This window comes from Lagenorhynchus albirostris, chromosome 5 (genome assembly GCF_949774975.1).
Source record: "Lagenorhynchus albirostris chromosome 5, mLagAlb1.1, whole genome shotgun sequence".
Taxonomy (NCBI): Eukaryota; Metazoa; Chordata; class Mammalia; order Artiodactyla; family Delphinidae; genus Lagenorhynchus; species Lagenorhynchus albirostris.
Genome location: NC_083099.1, coordinates 129,411,034 through 129,436,003, shown reverse-complemented (window position 1 = coordinate 129,436,003; position 24,970 = coordinate 129,411,034).

Sequence of the window (24,970 nt, the reverse complement as noted above, 5' to 3'; positions counted from 1 at the left end):
CCCCACCTAGTTATTACCCCAAATAAGTATCCCAAGTAAACGCATATGGAATAATTGCAGACAACTGTTTTCAGCAGTCCCTTTTATGTATAAAACAGATATTTTATTCTGTCACAAATTTTCTACTGACGTGTATTTAAAAATTTTCTTCTCTAGTGAATATTTTAATTGTTATAAAGTGAAGAATTCAAAATGGATGTATGATTTGATTTTGTCAGAGTTAAACAAAGGCCTGTATATGACTCATTGGGTTGTTCTATTCTTTGAGAGACTTAAAATTAAGAATTTGGAGAAAAACTAGAGATTTGGATTACTTCCAGCCAAAGATTAAAATTTTTTTGTTGCTGTAATATATTGATTTTTGGCATGTGATGTCCATAAATGGGAAAAGGAAAGAATAAAGAATCTTTAACCCTCAATTTGAAACTGTATGGACCATTTACTACTAGGCTGATAAGAATTTTATCACCAGGATGTGGATCCGCTTAGAAGGAAGCAGCTGATAAGGTTTACCAATTTCAGACCTTCATCAACCTGTTTTCAGCCTCTGGACATTTAATTCCAATTTTCTCTACTTCAGAGGTCTCTCTAAGCCGATACTCAGATTGAGAAGTTTCTACTCTGAAACTTTTGCCATCTGGACACTTTGCATTTTCATCCCTTGCTCCAAATCTCAGCTGGGATCAATCATGTCTCCCTTATTTTATGTCCCTTATCTTCCTGTGTGTGTTGAACAAGTTCCCACAACTCAGCAAATGACCCCAACTTGAGTCAGGCCTGTGTGCTTTGAAGGGAGCCAGTCTAGCACCAGCCCTGACCCAGAGGTCCTGGGTGAAACTGCTAGACAGTTTAGGGCTTCTCCTTGGGAAGCACTCCTCACTCCATACTTTTGGGAAGTTAGTTAATAGGACAAAATTTACTTAATAGGAATTAATGAAAAGGTTTTGTAAAACCAAGAGTTCTGCTATGTTCCAGGCCTCCCGGGAGCCCTCTGGTTATTCAGACATTAGAGGAAGATGTACCTGCTTTACTCTGAGCCTGCCAATGGTACTTCTGCTTCTGTCCTTTGTCACACACTCACCTCTTAGATTTCCTCTGATTTTGAACATACTTTCAGCTTTTCCTTCCCAAGGTCATCCTGGGTCTGCTCCCGTTGTGTATTTCTTGGCCATTCCAGGTCCCTGCATATTTCATAGGGATATTCTTGGCTTTTGCTGGTGAAGACATTCACTTCCTGCTTAGCTGCACACATATCCTTCTTCCACCCGCCTCCTGGAGCCTCAAGTCCTGAAACAGCATTTCAAAAGTGCCATCTGGCAATATTTTTCCCTCTTCTTTTTTTTCTGGCTACAGATCATAAAAATTTACTGTTTATTCCATTTGCAATTCCTCTTCTCTATAGTAGTGCTTCTCCACGAATGTGCATGTGCATCACCTGGTGAAGTTGGTGAGAAGCAGATTCTGAATCTGTCGGTCTGGCCTGGGCTCCACAGTCTTCCCTGGTGGGGCAGGTGCTGCTGGTCCCGGGATCACACTAAGAGTAGCAAGGCTTTATAGTCCTTGATTTTCATTTGTTGGAGGCTTACTAGGTTTCCAGGGCTGCCATAACAGAGTGCCACCACCTCAGTGACTCAAAACAACAGAAATTTATTCTTCCACAGATCTGGAGGGTAGAAGTCCAAAATCAAAGTGTCTACAGGACTCTTCTCCCACTGAAAACTGTAGAGGAATCTTTTCCTGCTTCCTCTTAGCTTCTGGTGATTTTCTGGCAATTTCTGGTGTTCCTGGGCTTGTAGATGCATCATTCCAGTCAGATGGTCACCTTCTCCTGATGCGTCTTCACATTGTCTTCCCTCTACCTGTCTCTGTGTCCACATTTCCCTTTTTATAAGGACACAAATCATATTGGAGTAGATCCTACCTTAAGGACCTCATTTTATCTTGATTAACTTTATGAAGATTTTATTTGCAAGTAAGCTTACATTCTGAGGTATGAGGGTTAGGATTTCAACGTATTTTGGGGGGAGCCACCATTCAACCCATAAGAGAGGCCTACCCTCCCACCCCTAGCCAAATTTATGTTATTTTTTTCTTAAATAGAATTCACTACTTTGATCAATAACTAAAACATGAGAAACTAAGTATCTTTAATTTAGAGTGGGCCAAGAAATGTGTAGATCTGGAATCACTGAGAAAGAAACAGTAGAGTAGGGATATTTAAAAAGAAAAAAAAAAGGAGCCCTGGTGCTCTGTTCTTTTAGGTTTAACAGTGGGAGAAAGCATGGACTTTTGAGTAGGCCAGTTCTAAAATTTGAATCTTGACCTGTCACTTATTGGTTCTGGATCTGAGGGGCAACCTACTTGCTTCTGCTAAACTTGTTTCCTCATAAGAAGAATGAGCATAACGACACTTGGTAAATAAAGGAAGGTTGAGGAAATCAATAAGACTTCCAAAGCATCTGGCACGTATCAATAGTAGACATTGAGTATATGGATCATGAGTTTTGTAAAGTCTGTATTCTGAATATCCCAGCAGAACTGTCAGTGGCACCCAGCCAGGTCATCCAGTGGACCCCCCAGGGCTGCCAGATCAGCTTGCAGTAAGTCACTGCCTTTCTCTCTCCTCCCTAAACCACAATAGTGATTCAGAAGTGCAAAAATGAGAAAGGGACTACACTTCATTGTGTTTCTGTGTGATTTTCCATCATGGATATAAAATGTTGTTTTCTCCCATGTTTCTATATTTCAATGTATATCATAATTTTCCTTGTTGCATTCACTTTTTTTTATAAATAATTTTCCCTAAGTGGATGCTGTGTAAAGATATTTCCATCCTTTGATTATTGTTTTTGTATAAAGATGGACATATGAAATGTGGGTGCTTCTAAAAGGAATGTAGCAGAACTCACTTGAATAGAGGCCATTCACTTTGGTGTTTGGATGGAAAATGACATCATCTTTCACTAGTCCGGCATATGAACACTCATCATTGGTCATTTATGTTAGATACAAGACTTCCGAAGTAGAGTTTGAATGAAAAATGAGAATAGTTGAGGAGGACATGCTATAGTTGCAAATTCATTTGTTTTCTAGGTCTCTGTGAATCTTACAATGCAAAAGCAGAAAGATCTTCCTTAGGCTAGGTTGAGGTTCCAAGTTGAATTTGGAGCAAGTATCATTCGTCTCTCGTGTGCCAACCACGTTAGAAGCTTACATATCCAAACAGTAGGGTATGAGACAATGGAAAATTTTGTCCTCACGTTTCTGTTAATGTTAAGGCAGACATCATTCCTGAACTGGCCTATTATTATAGGTCCATATAAGCTACAGTGAACTAAGAAGACACTTGGTGAGTGTGGGTGAGTTGAATATGCAAGCATTACACATACATGTAATGTGCTTACTCCTATATTTCTGTTTTATTTTACAATTGCCAAAGGGGGGAATTTTTAAGGATTTTTTTTAAGGAATAAGGGCAAAACTTTTTTTTGAAGATTATTTGATTTCCCCTCCACCCCACCCGGCAAAACATCTAGTAATGGTGGAGGAGTTCGAAAGACCTTAGAGGAAAGTGGCACTCCAGATGAGAGTTTACTTGAAGTGAAGTGAAACTCAGTTGTTTCACAAGTGAAACAGGCTTAAAGGAACGTACAGGGCATTCTGAATGCTTGCATCTGGTTTGATTCAAATCGTCTCACATTCGTAGAGTTTCAAATGAAAATAAAGTTCACAGCAAAACGAAATGCTATTTAAACCATGTGAACTGGAGCCAATGAAAAAATTCATCCTTATAACTGCAATGTGTGAAGTTCTGGTTGGTAAGTCATTTTTCAGAGAAGGTATGCAAAATTAAACCAGATACACCTTCATGCTTGGGTTAGTTCTTGGGGTTAAATTAGGTCAACCTTTCTCATCCAGTGTCTCAGAAAACAGTTTCCTCAATTCTCTCTCCTCTCACAACTATTTATGGAGCTCCTATTATGTGTGAGTTTTCGCCATAGGTGTATTGATGCTACAGTGTTGGTGTGTGTAGCATATGATTCATGCTCTTGAGGAGTTTACACTCTAGTGGTAAAGACAAAAACACATGTTTTTATGTGGTAGAATAATTTATTGAATACTAATGAAGCTGATAAAAGAGGGGGAGGAAGTAGAATTTGTTGTTCCACTCCTTAGGCTAGAGAGCTAGAAACACATGGTTTCTAGACCGTCCTAGGACTTCTGTGTTGGGGCTAAGGGGATTATCACAGCTATGAAAAGCCTAAACTTGATACTTTGCAGGGTTTGGGGGAGAACTCTATCATGGTCAATCACAAAGTTATCTGGACCTGGCACCTCAAATAAGCATTATCTACCTGTATTAGTCAGGGTTTTCCAGAGAATCAGAATCAACAGGAGATATATAGGAGAGACAGAAAGAGAGACAGAGAGAGACACACACACACCACACACATGCGTGTGTGCATGCATGCACACACACACACACACACATGGATTTTAAAAAATTGGTTACATGATTGTGGAGGCTTGGCAAATCCAAAATCTGCAAAGTGGACCAGCAGGATGGAGAGCCAGGGAAGAGTTGCAGTCCAAATCCAAAGACAGTCTCCTGGCAGAATTCCTTCCTGCTCAAGGGAGGTCAGTCTCTGTTCTATTCATGCCCTCAACTGATTGGATGAGGCCCAATCACATTACAGAGAACAATCTGCTTTAGTCAAAGCCCACCAATTTAAATATTAATCTCCTTCAAAACCACCTTTACAGAAGCATTCAGAAGAGTGTTTGAGCACAGTTATGGGCATTATGACCCAGCCAAGCTGACACATAATTAACCATCACACTGCTATTGATGGTCTGGAGTACACATGGTGAAATGTTGTCTCAGCAAAGATCAGACCCTATGATATACCTAGAAAGAGTCCTGTCTGGTTTCAGAAAAATATTAAGAGGTTTGGACTTACATTTTCTGGAAGATGGAACCCACAAAAGAAAACATGGTTACCGGAGACAGTAACATAGAAGTAAAATATTGGTGAGGGTTCTCAGTGCTTAGTACATAGTAGGTACTCAATAAATATTTATTGAATTAATAACTTAATAACTCCCCTGGTTGGAATGTAGCTAGTGTGAGTTAGAAAGAATTTCTCCAAGGGGACATAGATGTTTTGAAAGGCAAAAATCATGTCTGGCACCCAAGCTTACCTACCTGGTGCTTGGGAGAATTAGGGCAAATAGACTCAGCCAACTTTTGAATGAGTGCTAGGGTTACTATTCTTAATTCAGGATAGAGAACGGGTTCCATCTTGTTCTGGATGGGCTCTGAATCAAAAGTAAATTTTCCCTGTGGGAAGAAAATAGTTGTTTAGTAAAAAAATAGATAAGACTAAAAAACTGAGGTACCTAATTGGTTCATTTTTCCAGTTTCCTCTTTCACATAGATAGATAGGTCTCTCTATGCCAAGGGGAAATGCATATTTTGGAAAAGTCAGGGTCCACCTAAGATATTGTGATAGGTATCCTGAGGGGAGAATGGGGAGGGATAGAGAAGTGGGGAGACCTTTGAGAATTAGGTTGGGGTAAGGGAAATGGAGAATTGTCAAGAATTAAAAGAAAATGATAATTAAGTAGTGGTCTCCAGACAGAGCATGGATCCAAGCTCTTCTGGTTGGTTTTTCCCTTAGGTAGGATACCCTAGAGGCTGGATCTCAACCAAAGCCTGGGATAAGAGATCCACCAAACCACCACTGAGTAGAAACAACAGATGTCAGTCATGCCCATGATAGGTAGGGAGTGAAAACCTCCTTTTTCATTTTAGGAATCCCATTAACATCCTGGATTCTGGAGCTGCCCTGAGACGGTAGGGGCTCCAGGACTGTTTGAGATAGACTTTCTTAACATCTTTGTGGATTAGGAACTCTGGAATCATTAAAATTAGATCTAAAGTTTTAAAAAATATTGGCTTTAAAGTTTAAAAAATTAAAGTTAAAAAATGGGTCTGTGAACTGAGATTTATAGCTCCTATATTTATTAAACTAGTTAGAAAATAAAGTACTGGAGGTAGAGTGAAGGACAAAAGATATCTTTAATCTGAACATCAAGGAAGACTGTGTTAAGAAATTAACATCTGAATTCACCTTGATGACTTGGAAAAATAGGGCAACTCATTATTGCTCATCCTCTCTGGGTAGAAAACTTAGGTCTTTTTCTGCAACCCTATCATATATTCTGTCCTCCTCTGACTTCTTGGAAGCAATAGAGTCCTATAGACCATGCAGTCTTGACCTCATGGTCTCTCATCATCCATCATGTTCACAGTGCTCTGAGGTTGTATACACCAGAGCTCCTACTTTAAGCCCTAAATACAGTTGACATATACAATCTTTGAATTTCTAAAAACACACATTCTCGTTTCTCTCTTTTATTCCTCTTCCATCTACCTTCTCTATTTCCTTTTCATTTATCAGTTTATCATGTCTCTATTTAAAAAATATCTCTCCTCTCCAACCTCAACATCAATTTTTATCAGTCTGAACAACTAGAACCCTAAAGTACACTTAAGTCTTGGCATGGAAATGAGGTAAGAGGTACATATATTAAAAAAATTATAGTATATTATTACATATACAAAGTTTAAATACACCAAATAATATTTTTTCAGATCACAAAAGAGACAATTTAACAACAAAAAAAATCATGAGGTGGTAAGGGATTCAAATGAAATGGGAGTTGAATGGTCACTGCTGTATTCATAACTTTGAACCATACAGTTTTTAAAATTTATTTTCTTATTTTTTTGAATTTTATTTTTTTATACAACAGGTTCTTATTAGTTATCTTTTTACACATATTGGTGTATATATGTCAATCCCAATCTCCCAATTCATCCCACCACCTCCCTGTTCCACTTTCTCCCCTTGGTGTCCATACATTTGTTCTCTACATCTGTGTGTCTAGTTCTGACTTGCAAACCAGTTCATCAACAAATACAATATTCATTTTTCTGTTTCTGATTTACTTCACTCTGTATGACAGTCTCTAAGTCCATCCATGTCTCTACAAATGACCGAATTTTGTTGCTTTTTAGGGCTAAGTAATATTCCATTTTATATATGTAACACATCTTATTTATCCATTCATCTGTCAATGGGCATTTGAGTTGCTTCCATGACCTGGCTATTGTAAATAGTGTTGCAATGAACACTGGGGTGCATGTGTCTTTTTTGAATTATGTTTTTCTCAGGGTATATGTCCAGTAGTGGGATTGCTGGGTCATATGGTAATTCTGTTTTTAGTTTTTTAAGGAAGCTCCATACTGTTCTCCATAGTGGCTGTATCAATTTACATTTCCACCAACAGTGCAAGAGTGTTCCCTTTTCTCCACATCCTCTCCAGCATTTGTTGTTTGTAGATTTTCTGATGATGCCAATTCTACCTGGTGTGAGGTGATACCTCATTGTAGTTTTGACTTGCATTTCTCTAATAATTAGTGATGTTGAGCAGCTTTTCATGAGCCTCTTGGACATCTGTATATCTTCTTTGGAGAAATGTCTATTTAGGTCTTCTGCCCAGTTTTTGCTTGGGTTGTTTTTTTTTTTGGTATTGAGCTTCATGAGCTGTTTATATATATAGAGAGATTAATCCTTTGTCTCTTGATTGGTTTGCAAATATTTTCTCCCATTCTGAGGGTTGTCTTTTTGTCTTTTTTATAGTTTCCTTTGCTGTGAAAAAGCTTTTAAATTTCATTAGGTCACATTTGTTTATTTTTGTTTTTATTTCCATTACTCCAGGAGGTGGGTCAAAAAAATCTTGCTGTGATTTATGTCAAAGAGTGTTCTTCCTATGTTTTCCTCTAAGAGTTTTATAGTGTTTGGTCTTACATTTAGGTCGTTAATCCATTTTGAGTTTATTTTTATGTATGGTATTAAGGGGTGTTCTAATTTCATTCTTTTACATGTAGCTGTCCAGTTTTCCCAGCATCACTTGTTGAAGAGGCTATCTTTTCTCCATTGTATAGCCTTGCTTTCTTTGTTGTAGATTAGTTGACCATAGGTGTGTGAGTTTATCTCTGGGTTTCCTACCCTGTTCCATTGATCTATATTTCTGTTTTTGTGCCAGTACTATATTGTCTTGATTATTGTAGATTTGTAGTATAGTCTGAAGTCAGGGATTCTGATTCCTCCAGCTCTGTTTGTTTTTTTTTTGTTTGTTTGTTTTTTCCCCTTCAAGATTGCTTTGGCTATTTGGGGTCTTTTGTGTCTCCATATAAATTTTAAGATTTTTTTGTTCTAGTTCTATAAAAAATGCCATTGGTAATATGATAGGGATTGCACTGAATCTGTAGAATGCTTTGGGTAATACAGTTATTTCCACAATGTTGATTCTTCCAATACAAGAACACGGTATATCTCTCCATCTGTTTGTATCATCTTTGATTTCTTTCATCAGTGTCTTATAGTTTTCTGAGTACATGTCTTTTACCTCCTTAAGTAGGTTTATTCCTAGGTATTTTATTCTTTTTGTTGCAATGGTGAATGGGAGTGTTTCCTTAATTTCTCTTTCTGATCTTTCGTTGTTAGTGTGTAGGAATGCAAGAGATTTCTGTGTATTACTTTTGTTGTTATACAAATATAATTTGTATCCTGCAAATTTACCAAATGCATTGATTAGCTCTAGTAGTTTTCTGGTGACATCTTTAGGATTTTCTAAGTATAGTATCATGTCATCTGCAAACAGTGACTGTTTTACTTCTTCTTTTCCAATTTGTTTCTTTTTATTTCTTTTTCTTCTCTGATTGCTGTGGTTAAGACTTCCAAAACTTTGTTGAATAATAGTGACAAGAGTGGACTTCCTTGTCTTGCTCCTGATCTTAGAGGAAATGTTTTCAGTTTTTCACCATTGGGAATGATGTTTGCTGTGGGTTTGTCATATATAGCCTTTATTATGTTGAGGCAGTTTCCCTCTATGCCCACTTTCTGGAGAGTTTTTATCATAAATTGGTGTTGAATTTTGTCAAAACCTTTTTCTGCATCTATTGAGATGATCATATGGTTTTTATTCTTCAATCTGTTAATATGGTGTATTACATTGATTGAGTTGTGTATATTGAAGAATCCTTGCATCCCTGGGATAAATCCCACTTGATCATGTTGTATGATCCTTTCAGTGTGTTGTTGGATTCTGTTTTCTCATATTTTTTTGAGGATTTTTGCATCTATATTCATCAGTGATATTGGTCTATAATTTTCTTTTTTTTTAGTGTCTGTCTGGTTTTGGTATCAGGGTGATGGTGGCTTCATAGAATGAGTTTTGGAGTGTTCCTTCCTCTGCAATTTTTTGGAAGAGTTTGAGAAGGATTGGCATTAGCTCTTCTCTAAATGTTTGATAGAATTCACCTGTGAAGCCATCTGGTCATGGACTTTGTTGAAAGATTTTTAATCACAGTTTCAATTTCATTACTTGTGATTTTTCTGTTCATATTTTCTATTTCTTCCTGGTTCAGTATTGAAGGTTATACCTTTCTAAGTGAAACATACATCTTAAAGCAGCAATAATGCACAGTTTTACTTTGAAGTGCTGATGATAGAAAGTTTATTGATTACAACTCTTCCAAGTTCTCAAGAATCTTTGTAGACTTCCTTGCCTTCTTATCTTCAATCACTCAAGTTTCTTTTAAGGTGTTAGGTAGAGAGCAGTTTCCTCTTTACATATATTAAAAGAAGACTTTCACATAAAGATCAAAAAGGTTGTTCTTTGATTTTTTTTAACTAGGAAATCTTTACTTTTTTTAAAAAAACCAGCCTTAACATTAAAGAACAATTCATTACAATGCTTCTCAAACTTTTCCAATAAATAAAAGAGAAGAGAACACTCCAAAACTGATTTTACAAGACCAGTATTACCCTAATACCAAAGCCAGGTAAGGATAGTACAAAAAAAGAAAACTACAGGTCAATATCTCTTATGAATACAGATGCAAAAATTTTCAATACAATTCTAGCAAACCAAATTTAAACACATATTAAAATTATCATGCACCATGATTAAGTTGGTTTTACCATTGTGATGAAAAGATGGTTTAACATATGGAAATAAAAAAAATGTGATATACCACTTTAATAGAGTGAAGATTAAATTATATGACACTTTTGATAGAGGCATAGAAAGCATTTGACAAACGTCAATACAGTGTACGCTTTCATGATAAAGCTCTCAACAAATTGGGTATAGGAGGAACATACCTAACATCATAAAGGCGATATATGACAAACCCACTGCTAATATTGTAGTCAACCACGAAAAGTTAAAAGTTTTTTCTCTAAAATCAGGAACAAGACAAAGGTGCCCACTCTTACCACTCCTCTTCAACATAGTGTTGAAAGTCCTAGCCAGGGCAGTTAGACAAGAAAAAGAAAGAAAAGGCATCCAAATAAGAATGGAAGAAGTAAAATAATTGTCTCTGTTTGCTGATGACAGTTATTGATATAGAAAATCCTAAAGCTCCACCAAAACACTGGTAGACTTAATAAATAAGTGAAGTTGTAGAGTACAAAATCAAAATACAAAAAAACAGTTGCAATCAGTTGCATTTCTATACATTAATTCTGAAAGAGAAATAAACAATCCCATTTACAATAGCATCAGAAACAATAAAATATTTAGGAATAAATTTAACCAAGGAAGTTAAAAACCTATACATTGAAAACTATAGACATTGATGAAAGAAACTGAAGAAGACACAAATGAGTGGGAAGATATCCTGTGTTCATGCATCAGAAGAATTAATATTGTTAAAATGCCCATACTACTCAAAGCCATCTATAGATTCAATGCAATCCCTATCAAAATTCCAATGGTATTTTTTCACAGAAAAAATGGAACCAAAATAGACCCGAAATAGCCAAAGCAAATTGGGAAAGAAGAATAAAGCTATAGGCATCACACTTCCTGATTTCAAACTGTGCTACATAGCTATAGCAATCAAAACAATATGGTACTGGCATAAAAAAAGACCAATGTAACATAATTAAGAGCCCAGAAATAAACCCACACATATATGATCTACTAATATTTGGCAAGGGAGCCAAGAATAATCAGTGGAGAAAATATAATCTTTTCAATAAATGGCGTTGGGAAACCTGGTTATTCACATACAAAACAATGGACCCGTATCTTACATCACCCACAAAAATTAACTTGAAATGAATTAAAGACTTAAATGTAAGACCTGAAATTGTAAAACTCCTAGAAGAAAACATAGGGAAAAATCTCCTTGACATTGGTCTTGGCAATAATTTTTTGCATATGACACCAAAACAGAGCAACAAAAACAACAATAAATTAGTGAGACAACGTCAAACTAAAAAGCTTTTTCATAGAAAAGAAATAATCAACAAAATGAAGAGGCAACCTATTCAACAGGAGAAAGTATTTAAAAGCCATATATAAGGTTAATATCTAATATATATACGGAACTTATATAACTCGATAGCAAAAAATAAAAATAAAAAACAATCTGATAAAAAATGTGCAGAGGACCTGAATAGACATTTTTCCAAAGAAGACATACAAATGACCAACAGGTACATGAAAAGATGCGCAATGTCACTAATCATCAGGAAACTGCAAATCAAAACCACAATGAGATACCAACTCACATCTGTTAGAATTGTTGTCATAAAAAGCACAAGAGATAAGTGTTGGTGAAGATGGGGAGAAAAGGAAATCCTTGTGCATTTTTGGAGGGAATATAAATTGGTGCAACCACTATGGAAGACAGTATAGAAGTTCCTCAAGAAGTTAAAAATAGAACTACTATATGATCCAGCAATCCCACTTCTCGGTTTATATTTGAAAGAAATGAAATCACTATCTTGAAGAGATATATGCACCCTCATGTTAACTGAAGAATTATTCACAATAGTCAAGACATGAAAACAAACTAAATATCCATTGACAGATGAATGGATAAAGAAAATGAGATATATATGCATATGTATGTGTATATATGTATACATATATATTATTCAGCCATAAAAAAGAAATTCCACTGTTTACAACAACATGGCTAAAATTTGAGGGCATTATGCTAAATGAAATAAGTCAAACAGAGAAAGAAAAATTCTGTATGAGCTTACTTATATATGGAATATTAAAATAATCTGCTTCTCACAGGAGGCTTGAATATTTTGGCATAATTGACTTGGGGGCTGAGCCCAAGTCCACATCAAGGCAGGACTAAGATGAGACAAGAAGGAACTGGAAAGGTCTGGGCAGCCTGAGGGCAGAATCTTGACAATTGCCCCCGCCAAAAAAAAAAAAAATCAGCTTCTTAATCTTTTGGTTTTACTTAAAATCTGGCACATGTCTGTTGGAGGATAGAGCAACCAGATGTTTGGACTCAACTTCTTGTCCTTCCCTTTTCTTAGATCCTGATTACTCAAGGCTTGTCTGTCTCAGTAGCTCTTTAAATATTTAATTATGTATATGTATATTTACATATATTTATGCATATATAATGTATAGTTGTATCCATCTGTATAGTTGTAATACTTTATTAATCTTTTCTAGTTGTTTTCAGTGGAATGCTAGTATAATATGAGCTAGTGATATTGCCAAGTGTTACATTTCTGTTTTAGATGTTGAATATTTAAGGATACTAAATCATAAACTAAAACTTTCAATATAGTGATACTATTGGAAAAATAATTTCAGTCCTAAGAATGGTTTATTCACAACGATGAACTCTTAAAATGGGGTTAGAAATATAAGTATCCTTGATGATTTCATACGTCTTAGGCTTTCCAGTATGAGAGCAAAGCAGATGGCTAAAATAATTATTTAGGAAGTTTCAAGCAAAATGTTTAAAAGTTATCTGTATGTTATTTGCTCACCAAAATCATATATTTTCTGTTGCTGAACTTTAACACTTAACATACAGGCCATGACTGCCCATTTAGAGGGGAGAAAAAATATATAGTGTTAATGTAAATTTTCTAAAAATGATCCAAGAACATATAGTTTCATTTTTCATGCAGTGCTGCAGTTATTTTTTTCATATATGAATACAATATTCTAAGTTTGAACATCCTAGTACATAAGACTAACACAGCATATGGTTGTGGTGATCGAGATAATTAAAAATGGTAGGCATTCTGGGAACACATAGTCACAAAAGCTTTTTAAAAAGGTCAAAATGAAAACATATTTTGGAAGATGGAGATTCAAAAATCTCACTTTCCTTGAATAACATCTGTTCTTTACTTCAATAAAGATTCCTTTTCTAAAAAATAAATATTGCTCTTCAGTCAACTGGTAGAGGCTTTTGTAGAATCTTCTTTTGCAGTAAGATAGTGCCTTAAAGTGGAATGGGTGAAGGGAGGATGGGCAGAGGAGTGGGAGAGCACATCCTGTATACCTGCTTTATTATAAGATTAGTTTTTTTCTGAAATATCTGTGAATACTGGACTGAAGTGCTCTATGATACCAAGGGGAACAGAACATAGAAGACTGTTCACATCTACTGAAATGGTCCAATAATTACACACCTTTCTAATTAAAATTTTATTTATTTATTTATTTTCAGACAAGAGCTGTACTTAATTTGTGTATTTGGTACCTAAATGTCCTTTCAGAAAACTAGCATAGTATATGTTCTATAGCTAATGAAAACCTATACTTACAGGTCATAATGAATATTTCCTTTTCACAGGTCAAGTACACTCAAAAATCTGTTGAGTTAAAAAATAAGTAAATATGGTGTTTGGCTTGAGGCGACCAGAGAAATGATAGTAAAGATGATCCAAAATCTTGGAAATAGAATGGAGAAAATACAAGAAACGTTTAACAAGGACCTCGAAGAACTAAAGAACAAAGAAACAATGGTGAACAACACAATAAATGACATTAAAAATTCTCTAGAAGGAACCAATAGCAGAAAAACTGAGGCAGAGAACAGATAAGAGACATAGAAGATAAAATAGTGGAAATAATTACAGCAGAGCAGAATAAAGAAAAAAGAATGAAAAGAACTGAGGACAGTCTCAGAGACCTCTGGGGCAACATTAAAAGCACCAACATTTGAATTATAGGGGTCCCAGAAGAAGAAGAGAAAAAGAAAGGGACTGAGAAAATATTTAAAGAGATTATAGTTGAAAACTTCCCTAATATGGGAAAGGAAATAGTCAATCAAGTCCAGGAAGCACAGAGAGTCCCATACAGGATAAATCCAAGGAGAAACACGGCAAGACACATATAAATCAAGCTATCAAAAATTAAATACAAAGAACAAATATTAAAAGCAGCAAGGGAAAATCAACAAATAACACATAAGGGAATCCCCATAAGGTTAACAGCTGATCTTTCAGAGAAACTGCAAGCCAGAAGGGAGTGGCAGGACATATTTAAAGTGATGAAAGGGGAAAACTACAACAAAGATTACTCTGCCCAGCAAGGATCTCATTCAGATTCAAGGGAGAAATTAAAAACTTTAGAGACAAGCAAAAGCTAAGAGAATTCAGCACCACCAAACCAGCTTTACAACAAATGCTAAAGAAACTTCTTTAGCATTTTCAAGAGAAGGAAAAAAACTTCAATAACAATCCAAAAACAATTAAGAAAATGGTAATAGGAACATGCATATTGATAATTACCTTAAAAGTAAATGGATTAAATGCTCCAACCAAAAGACATAGACTGGTTGAATGGATACAAAAACAAGAGCCGTATATATGCTGTCTACAAGGGACCCACTTCAGACCTAGAGACACATACAGACTGAAAGTGAAGGGATGGAAAAAGATATTTCCTGCAAATGGAAATCAGAAGAAAGCTGGGGTAGCAATTCTCATATCAGACAAAATAGACTTTAAAATAAAGACTATTACAAGTGACAGAGAAGGACTCCACATAATGATAAAAGGATCAATCCAAGAAGAAGATATAACAATTATAAATATTTATGCACCCAACATAGGAACACCTCAATACATAAGGCAAATGTTAACAGCCATAAAAGGGGAAATCCACAGTAACACAATAATAGTAGAGGACTTTAACACCCCACTTTCACCAATGGACAGATCATCCAAAATGAAAATAAATAAGGAAACACAAGCTTTAAATGATACATTAAACAAGATGGACTTAATTTATAGGACATTCCATCCAAAAACAGCAGAATACACTTTCTTCTCAAGTGCTCATGGAACATTCTCCAGGATAGATCATATCTTGGGTCACAAATCAAGCCATGAAGAACCTAGGGGCAGGACAGGAATAAAAATGCAGATGTATAGAATCGTCTTGAGGACACTGGGAGGGGGAAAGGTAAGCTGGGATGAAGTGAGAGATTGGCATGGACATATATACACTACCAAATGTAAAATAGATAGCTAGTGGGAAGCAGCTGCATAGCACAGGGAGATCAGCTCAATGCTTTGTGACCACCTAGAGGGGTGGGATAGGGAGGGTCAGAGGGAGGGAGATGCAAGAGGGAGGAAATATGGGGATATATATATATATATATGTATAGCTGATTCACTTTGTTATAAAGCAGATAGTAACACACCATTGTAAAGCAATTATACTCCAATAAAGATATTTTTAAAAAATAAGTAAAAGGATATCCATAGATGGTTATTTTCCGTAGGCAAACAGTAGAAATGAATCATCTCATTCTGTCTCTAGCCTTGAAGTAGTTAATACAAGTTTATGAAGGCTATAAAAATGATTTCTGGCATATAAATGTGATTGAGTTGTGATTCAATCAACATAGCTTTAGACTATCCCCAGGCAGATGTTAACCGTCAAGCCCTAGTATTGTCAAGTGTCATGTTCTACTTTTGTTAACCAAGACACAGAGTTTTTATGTATTAATCATTGTATCTCTTGGCATCCAGGGAAAAAAAAACAGCCAGAAACACAAAGAATAAAATGAATGGCAATGAAACAGAAAACTGCTAAATACAATTTGGTGGTCAAATCATGCTTTAGAGGGAACTTAACTTTCTAGGAGGTATACAGCAAATTGACACCGTACCTTGTCACCATAATTGGTAAGCAAGGCTCTAACATCCCCCTGTCAAAAGTAAAAGGAAATAATAAAATTAAAAAAAAACAACACTTGTACCTTGTGATAAATAATAATAAAAATATCAACTACACAAAAACAGGGTTTTATCATATTTGGACAAACAAGAGATGTACCATATCTTTAGTATCAAATGGTAAAATGCCTTACGAGTATTTTCTGAAACAGTGTCCTGATGCCCTGAAATTTCCTTTCCCCATTAATTTACCAGGCTCTTCCCTATTCATGTGAAATCTTTTCTTTCCTTCAAAGAGGCTGGAAGATTTTCTCTGATACTCCCAGTATATCTTGTATATACCTTTATTAATATGTTTAGCATTTTGATGTAAATTCTCAACTCTTTTCCTCATTATATTATAAGCGATGAGGATTATATAATTTTTAACATCTTTATTGGAGTATAATTGCTGTGCATTGTTGTGTTAGTTTCTTCTGTATAACAAAGTGAATCAGCTATACGTATACTTATATCCCCATATCCCCTCCCTGTTGTGTCTCCCTCCCACCCTCCCTAACCCACCCCTCTAGGTGGTCACAAAGCACTCAACTGATCTCCCTGTGCTATGCGGCTGCTTCCCACTAGCTATCTATTTTACATTTGATAGTGTATATATGTCCATGTCACTTCTCTCACTTTGTCCCAGCTTACCCTTCCCGCCCCCGTGCCCTCAAGTCCATTCTCTACATATGCGTCTTTATTCCTGTCCTGTGCCTAGTTTCTTCAGAACCATTTATTTTTTTAGATTCCATATATATGTGTTAGCATACAGTATTTGTTTTTCTCTTTCTGACTTACTTCACTCTGTATGACAGTCTCTAGGTCCATCTCACTACAAATAACTCAATTTCATTTCCTTTTATGGCTGAGTAATATTCCATTGTATATATGTGCCACATATTCTTTATCCATTCATCTGTTGATGGACACATAGGCTGCTTCCATGTCCTGGCTATTATAATTAGTGCTGCAATGAACATTGTGGTACATGACTCTTTTTGAATTGCGGTTTTCTCAGGGTATTGGCCCAGTAGTGGGATGCTGGGTCGTATGGTAGTCCTATTTTTAGTTTTCTAAGGAACCTCCATACTGTTCTCCATAGCGGCTGCATCAATTTACATTCCCACCAAGAGTGTAGGATGGTTCCCTTTTCTGCACACCTTCTCCAGCATTTATTGTTTGTAGATTTTTTGATGATGGCCATTGTGACCGGTGTGAGGTGGTACTTCATTGTAGTTTTGATTTGCATTTCTCTAATGATTAGTGATGTTGAGCATCCTTTCATGTGTTTGTTGGCAATCTGTGTATATTCTTTGGAGAAATGTCTATTTAGGTCTTCTGCCCATTTTTGGATTGGGTTGTTTGTTCTTTTGATATTGAGCTGCATGAGCTGCTTGTATATTTTGGAGATTAATCCTTTGTCAGTTGCTTCATTTGCAAATATTTTCTCCCATTTAGAGGGTTGTCTTTTCATCTTGTTTATGGTTTCCTTTGCTGTGCAAAAGTTTTTAAGTTTAATTAGGTCCCATTTGTTTAGTTTTATTTCCATTTCTCTAGGAGGTGGGTCAAAAAGGATCTTGCTGTGATTTATGTCACAGAGTGTTCTGCCTATGTTTTCCTACACACCATTTTTAGCTCCAAATATTTGAATGTATTTTTATTTTTCTTTCCACTAAGATTAGAAAGAAGCCAATCTTCTAATTTCACATGTTGGAAGAATTAGTCTTCAGAATTCTAAAACAGACTGAATAGAATCGGATGATTAGTGCCCTACATTGCTGACCTAGTTTGTTTTCTTTCTGTTTAGTTTCCTTATAATTATGAACTATCAGAACTGCGTGTGACTTCAAAAAGCAATGTTTATGATTCTGTAAATGGAATTTTAAGCTTCACGTGGGTATGTGGTCATAAAATTGTATTATTTTTCAACAAATATATCCTATTTGGTGGAAAGTTTCATATCGTCCACTTTTATTGAGAAATGTTTAAGTAATTACTTTAAAAAATAGTCTGTTGAAAAATAGTTTTATTTTGTGAAGGGTCGTGGGTGACTTTTTCAGTGCCTCTTTGTCTTTCACAAGAGGACTATAAAATACCTTTCCAGCCTTGTTTCCTGACACCGTTCTTCATCTGTTCTGTGCTGCAGCTGTGGACCTTCCAGCCAGCACCTGAATAAACTGTGTTTGCTCAGTCAGTTCTGACTTTGCACTTGAAGCTTCCCTTGTGTGAAGGCTCATCCCCCACTTTCCCTAATTTTTCAAGACTGAACTCAAATTGTATCTTTATGAGAACTCCAAGGCTTTATGTAAAAAATCATTCCTATATTGTGAAAATAAACACACAGTGTGTTATAATTATTTGTTAATGTGTTTATTTCTCCCTATTGAAGTTGAACTTATGTGGGGACAAAGTCAGTATTGTATTATTGTTCTTTGAACTACTGATATTTAGTATGGTATTAGGCATGAGGGAACAATGAATACATCTTTACTGAATAAAATGAATGAATCTAAGCTAAAATACCAAGGACCAGCATTTCTTTCAACATAATGTACCTTATATTCTGGTTTTTGCTCTTCTTGTTATTGTTTAATTAAACATCTTCTGGGAAGAGCAAAAGTCTATTTTTATTAATGTATGTGTCTATGAAATATCTGATACCTTGATACTGTATTATTTCTAAAGATTTTAATTAACGACTATAATATATGCCTTAGTCCATATGGTTGTGCCTACAAGGAGTAATTTAATCTCTCATTCCTGTAGAGGTTTCTGGCATTTCTGAAGTGAGGGATGGCATATACTGATTCAGTCTTAGCAGACTGTCACATCAGCTCACTCAAGATGGAGCTTTTTGGTGCATCAGAGGTGGATGGACGTCAAGTGTCCCTTTGATGGGATTCTCTTTCGCTCTGGAATCTTAGTACACAACTGTATATAGGGAAAGAAGGAATTGACTGCCTTTTCTCAGCACGAAAAAAGAATTTACAACATTTTCCCCAAAGTGAGAACCAACCTCCAGTCAAAGGATTGCATTTGGAAAATATCACCACCTTGTTTGATACAATAGAAACTAATATGCTGTTCAATTCTTGTATATAGTGTTCACTCAGAGGAATTTCACCATAGATGCAAATTATCCAGATATCCAGATATCCAAGAAATAAATATGATTTTTGCTAGCAAAGAGATGGTCTTTATAGGAAAATAATGGCTTGTTTGTGAAGAAAAATGTCCTGAGATTACTTCAAAATTTTTTTACTCATGAAATAGATACTGTCTCTTTACTAGTATATTTATTTTGTACCATTGTGCCTAGGGCATTGCTCACCAATTTATTAATTCTGGATGTTACTCAAATGCAACCTACAGCCAGATTCTTCAACTTTGAAGGAATTCTTCAGCATCTTAATATTTCTCTTAAGTTCTCCAGTATTTCAGGTAATCATGCATATCCACCGCACAGGCAAGCAAATCTCTGAAGGTTCTATAGACTTCCAACTATGTTTCTTATCACAAGAACATTCAGTTCCTAGAAGTTAAAAACATATCTCTAAGCAGCTCATAAATTCTGGCTTCAGGTTTAAACTTATGTAAGATGTCAGAGTCAATAACCTCCATAGTTGGTGTGCTCTCAATTCCATATCGTGTCATTAATTCACTTGATTTTAAAGTGTGAATCTGCTCCATAGATGGTTACCTGAGCCAGGATGATTCCTATAGTTAAGCAAGTGACCTTTAGTTCAGCTCTATATAGAGAGACATTCATTACTTTGAAGTCTGAAAGTTATTTTCTTTAAAATACTTAGAAATACTGGAAGTAGTCAAGCCTGTGGATCTCAATGTTGAGTGTGTATAGTAATCATCTGAGGGATTTAAGATGACATTCAAGGGATCCACCCCAAGATAATCTGGTTTATTGCATTGAGTTGTGGATACACACCCTGGTGATTATGATCCAGGTGGTCCAAAGATCATACTTTGGGAATCACTGCCTTGAGCCTTATAATCCCTCTTCTTGGTAGGTTTGTAGGCCAGTTGTAGAACCACAGGAGCTGGTAGAGATTCATCTCAAGGGAGAAACATTTAAGGGAAGGCTATGAGGACTGGGGAGCAGAGTATCAGAAAAGAAGATAGAGGACCTAAAAATCTTCGGTTCAGTTTAAAAATAGTACCTCTTGTTTGTGTTAATGATTGATAATGAGGAATCAGTTGGGATTATAATCACATTCTAGTGAAAAGAGACTGCTGAAATATTGATAATTAAGGGAAATGACTTTATGTTAAAGAACAGTGGGTGACTTTTGTCTTTGGTGACACTGAAGTGATGTCCCAATCACTGTACCAATCGAGTTTGTATCCCTGGATTGGACTCTCTCTATTTTATCCTTCATGCACCTCACAGAGGATGAGGATGTCAGTATGAAGACCGTATTTGGGGTCACATTAAAAAAAGGGCAACAGGGAGCTGTGTAATCCTGCTTATTAGGAAAGATGATGGAGCTGGACTTCTCCTTGGCCTCAGCCAAAGCTAGAAACTCAGTAGAAGACCTGCATGGTCAGGCATCAGTCTGAAGGAGCAGGTGCAAATGTACAGCTTGCTATTATAGTCCAGGAGGAGGGCACCACCATGTGTGAGCTCAACCCACCTTGAGGCTGAGGACTGGAGAACAGACATGGGAAAACCAAGTGAATGTTCAGATCTGTCATTTTTTTGTGTGTAATTCAACTAGTTGGTGTCTTCTATGCCTTTTCTTGTTCTATGAACTTATTTATATATTTATTCATTCTCATTTGTTAATTCTACTAACATTCCTTAAGGGTCTACGTGTGCCAGCACTGAACTAAATGAAGGAAATGAAACATTAACTGTGGAATTTGGTCTAATGAGGGAAACAGATGAGGACAGGTCATTACAATGTTGGATGGTAAGTGCTATAACAGGGAAATATGGGGTGCCATAAGGGCACAGAGGAAGGGAAGCTTGCTCAGAGTTGGGGATCCAGGAAGGCTTCCCAGTGGCAGAAGAATCTGAGCCCTGAAGGATGAGTATTATTAGTCAGAGAGTTGAAGAAACAGTGTTGTAGACAAAGGGAATAACTTGTGAGAGTCATGAAGAGGGAGCAAGAATGGTGTGATCATGGAACCAAAAACTCAGCACATGCATGGACCATCCTGAAACCTGGGCATAGGGATGAGACTGCAGAGGAAATTGTGGAGAAACTGGAGTCTCACTGGCTTTAGGGAATTGTATAGATGTATAAGTTCATATTTGGGTATTGTCTTCCTGTTCCTTTCTTACAAATTTATGGACAAATTGGGACTATATATTGCCCAAATTCAATACATTTCATCCATCATTTAATTTTATTTATTTTTTTTTTTGCCATGCTGTGTGGCTTGTGGGATCTTAATTCCCCAACCAGGGATTGAACCCACACCCTCATCAGTGAAATGGCAGAGTCTTAACCACTGGAACACCAGGGAATTTCCCTATCCATCATTTTAGACCCCAATATAAGCAAATCAAGCCATATGTTTTATTGAAATTTTTATTCTGTAATTAACCTTAAACTTAAGCTAAAAAATATCAAAAATGATGAAGTTTTATTTAATAGGTGATAAATAACTTTCATGGACTCTGACCAGGTGCTGAACACCTTTCAGAATGCTTTGCAAATATTAATATATTTAATCCTTATAAATAACCCTTTATGTAGATATGATTATTATTTTCCTATCACAGGTGACAAAACAGAAGCATCGGGAGGTTAAGTCACTTGCTCAGGGTACATTAGAGCTACCTATTGCAGGACAAGTCTAACTCCAGAATTTATCCTCTTCACTCATGTTTTACAGACTTTTTGTTTAAGTCTATCTATTCATTTTTTTAAACTGACTTAACCAACACAGTTTATTTCCTTACAGTTCTTTTTTTTTAAATTTATTTTTACAGAGATTTTGATTTAAGAAATAGCTAGTGCAAAGAAACAGAGTGATAGCATTTCTCTAGTGGGTGAAAGGTATAGTTAGGACTCAAAGTGGCTGGTTTCTGATCAGAAATAGAGAGGCTACCATTTTTAAAACCTAAAATGTATACAGAAGAGGCACATTTTAGACAGCTCATGGACATCACTCTCAGTCCTTGCAGCCCCACATGTTATTTCAGACATCATTTTGAAGCACTGTTTTCACCAGCTGTGTGTGGATGAGATAGACTTGACAGCATCTCTCCTTGCATCTCTTGTTTCCTACTGTGGGGATTCTTAGGTATTGCCGTGGGAGCCCTGTTGGTCTGTACACATGTGCAACCTGGAAATTCAGGGAGAAAATGCCCATGGCATCACCTTGAACCAGTGGGGGCTGGGGGGCAAAAGTCTAGAGATCAATATTTTCTCCTAATTCTAAGCTGCATTTCATAAGGCTCATCAGAAGTCCTGTTGGTTTGAGCTGGAGCAGTTGTAGCAGTTGACTGTCTGGACGATGCAGCCTTGTACTGGTTTTCCCTTGTTCTCTGGTTCACTTTTCCTGGACTTCATTTCTGCTCATTGGGATCACATTTGCATATAAATTCCTGGCATGCAGACCTCTGTCTCACTCAGACTCTGCTTTGGAGAAACTAAGGCTAAGATGATGAGTTAGAACATTGGTCCCAATGTCAGAGTAATTTGATAATTAATTATGGTGTAAATGGTAGAATATGACACTGCTATTCTTATAGGAATAAAGCAATGGTGATTCCCTTTTTAGGTTTAAACGTTGGAAGATGAGAGGTGTATAAAAGTCTCAAAACTGAGCTCCAGATGCAAAACTCCATAAGATTTTCCTCTGAAGTACAGAGATCAGAAACACTCATCAGGTAGAACTCATCATAGTAATCAGACTAGCAATATTTAGCTCTGGGTTCCATCACAAAATAATTACAAGATTTAGGAAAGGTAATAGTTTCATGGCTTAGTATCTCCCTTTTCTGGATGGAACACAGGCATGTGGATGATTGTTACTATCTGTCTTCAGTGTTTTGTACAATGGTGTTTATAACACTCTTGCTGATGTTAGGAATAAACCCTTGGCATAATCACATAAAGACGTGTCTAGAATTGTGAAGATGGTGAGATCTTTGTCCTACTTGCAAACTAACAAATTAACTTGCCACAGATTTTTGGATGCTGGTAGGAGATACAAGACCCCTGGGTCAGAGATAAAGGGCAGTTTATTACTCACAGCAATAGCAGTAGCCAAAGTATCAGCATTTTTGTACTGGTTCTTCAGACCCAGTTCTCATCAGGTGATGCAAACAGGTCCAGGTGATACATATACATATAGTGGGTTGCATTACAGGAAATGAACTCTGAATTTAGGGAACTCAAATCTTTAATAATGGGAAGCAAGATACCTGCCCTTTGCTCGGGGCACTCGTCTTTTTTTTTTTTAACTTAATTTCCACACATTTTGTGTTCATAAACACTTTACTAGTCTTATTTTATTTATTTATTTATTTATTTATTTATTTATTTATGACTGTTTTGGTCTTCGTTGCTGTGTGCAGGTTTTCTCTATTTGTGGCAACTGGGGGCTACTTTTCATTGCGGTGTACAGGGTTCTCATTGCGGTGGCTTCTCTTGTTGCGGAGCATGGGCTCTGGGCATGCAAGCTTCAGTAGCTGCAGCACACATGCTCAGTAGTTGTGCTGCACAGGCTTAGTTGCTCCGAGGCATGTGAAATAGTCCCAGGCCAGGGATCAAACATGTGTCCCCTGCATTGACAGGTGGATTCTTAACCACTGCACTACAAGGGAAGTCTCAGACATTATCTTTACTAACCTGTACAGTAAGCAAACATGCCCTTTACTCTGGAGGGAAACATTACATTAATTTTCTAAGTCTGTAATCAAACCTTGTTTTGGCTCCAGAGGGAGATATCTATCTCTGTTTTCCAAGGCTGCTAAGCACACAAACATCCTTGAAAATATAATCTGGATGAAGGGCAGGACATGAAGAAATTTGACCCATGGATTATTACCTCCCAGTAGCTCTTCAGAAACTTTGTGTGAAGAGTATATGGAGTATTACACTTCCATGAGACCCATGCCTGCTGCCCGGGGGGGAAGAGTTTTGGATGCCAGGAAATGGAAGTAGTCATACTGATGCTACCATGAACAAGGTAAGGAGAATATTTTCTTATCTCATTTACACAAGCACCAGTTGTTTATTAACAATCTATTGTTCAGAATTGTTATATAAATACATATACATGTATATTTATAAGTAAATAGATGTATTAGATATGTAGTTAGAGCTAAGCATAGATATATAGATATATAATTGAACTCTTTTGATCTTAGTATAAATGATACACGTGACTTATTTTATTATTGCCACTTGTATTTCAAGTAGTATTTCCTTGTATTAGATTTTGTTTGGAGAGTTATTAAAGTTATCATGATCATCAGAAAGAAAGTGCAACACGACATGTTTATGTTGTAATGATTTCACAAAACTTTCACTGAAGGGGCATATGAATATTATCTGGGTAATATGCACTAGAGAAAGACTATGTAGACATTTCAAGGATAATTGGACATAGGCTCTGAGCTGCTAGTTATACCCAGGGACAATCGTATTCCATTGTTGGAGAGGGCATATAAATGAAGAGCTTGGGTCAGGTTCATTGTGGGTGGGCTCATTCCTCATATCCATATGGCAGTCATATCCCTGGTTCCCCAAATGTATAATTGGATTTGTTATACTGTACCAGCCAGAAGCTCTCAGCCTGAAAGTGGAATGGGATACGTTTTTTGGTACAACTATGTCAACTTTATGTTGGCACCTGGAAGGATGAGGTGCCATCCTCCAGGGTGTATTAAATAACCTAAATCAGTGATC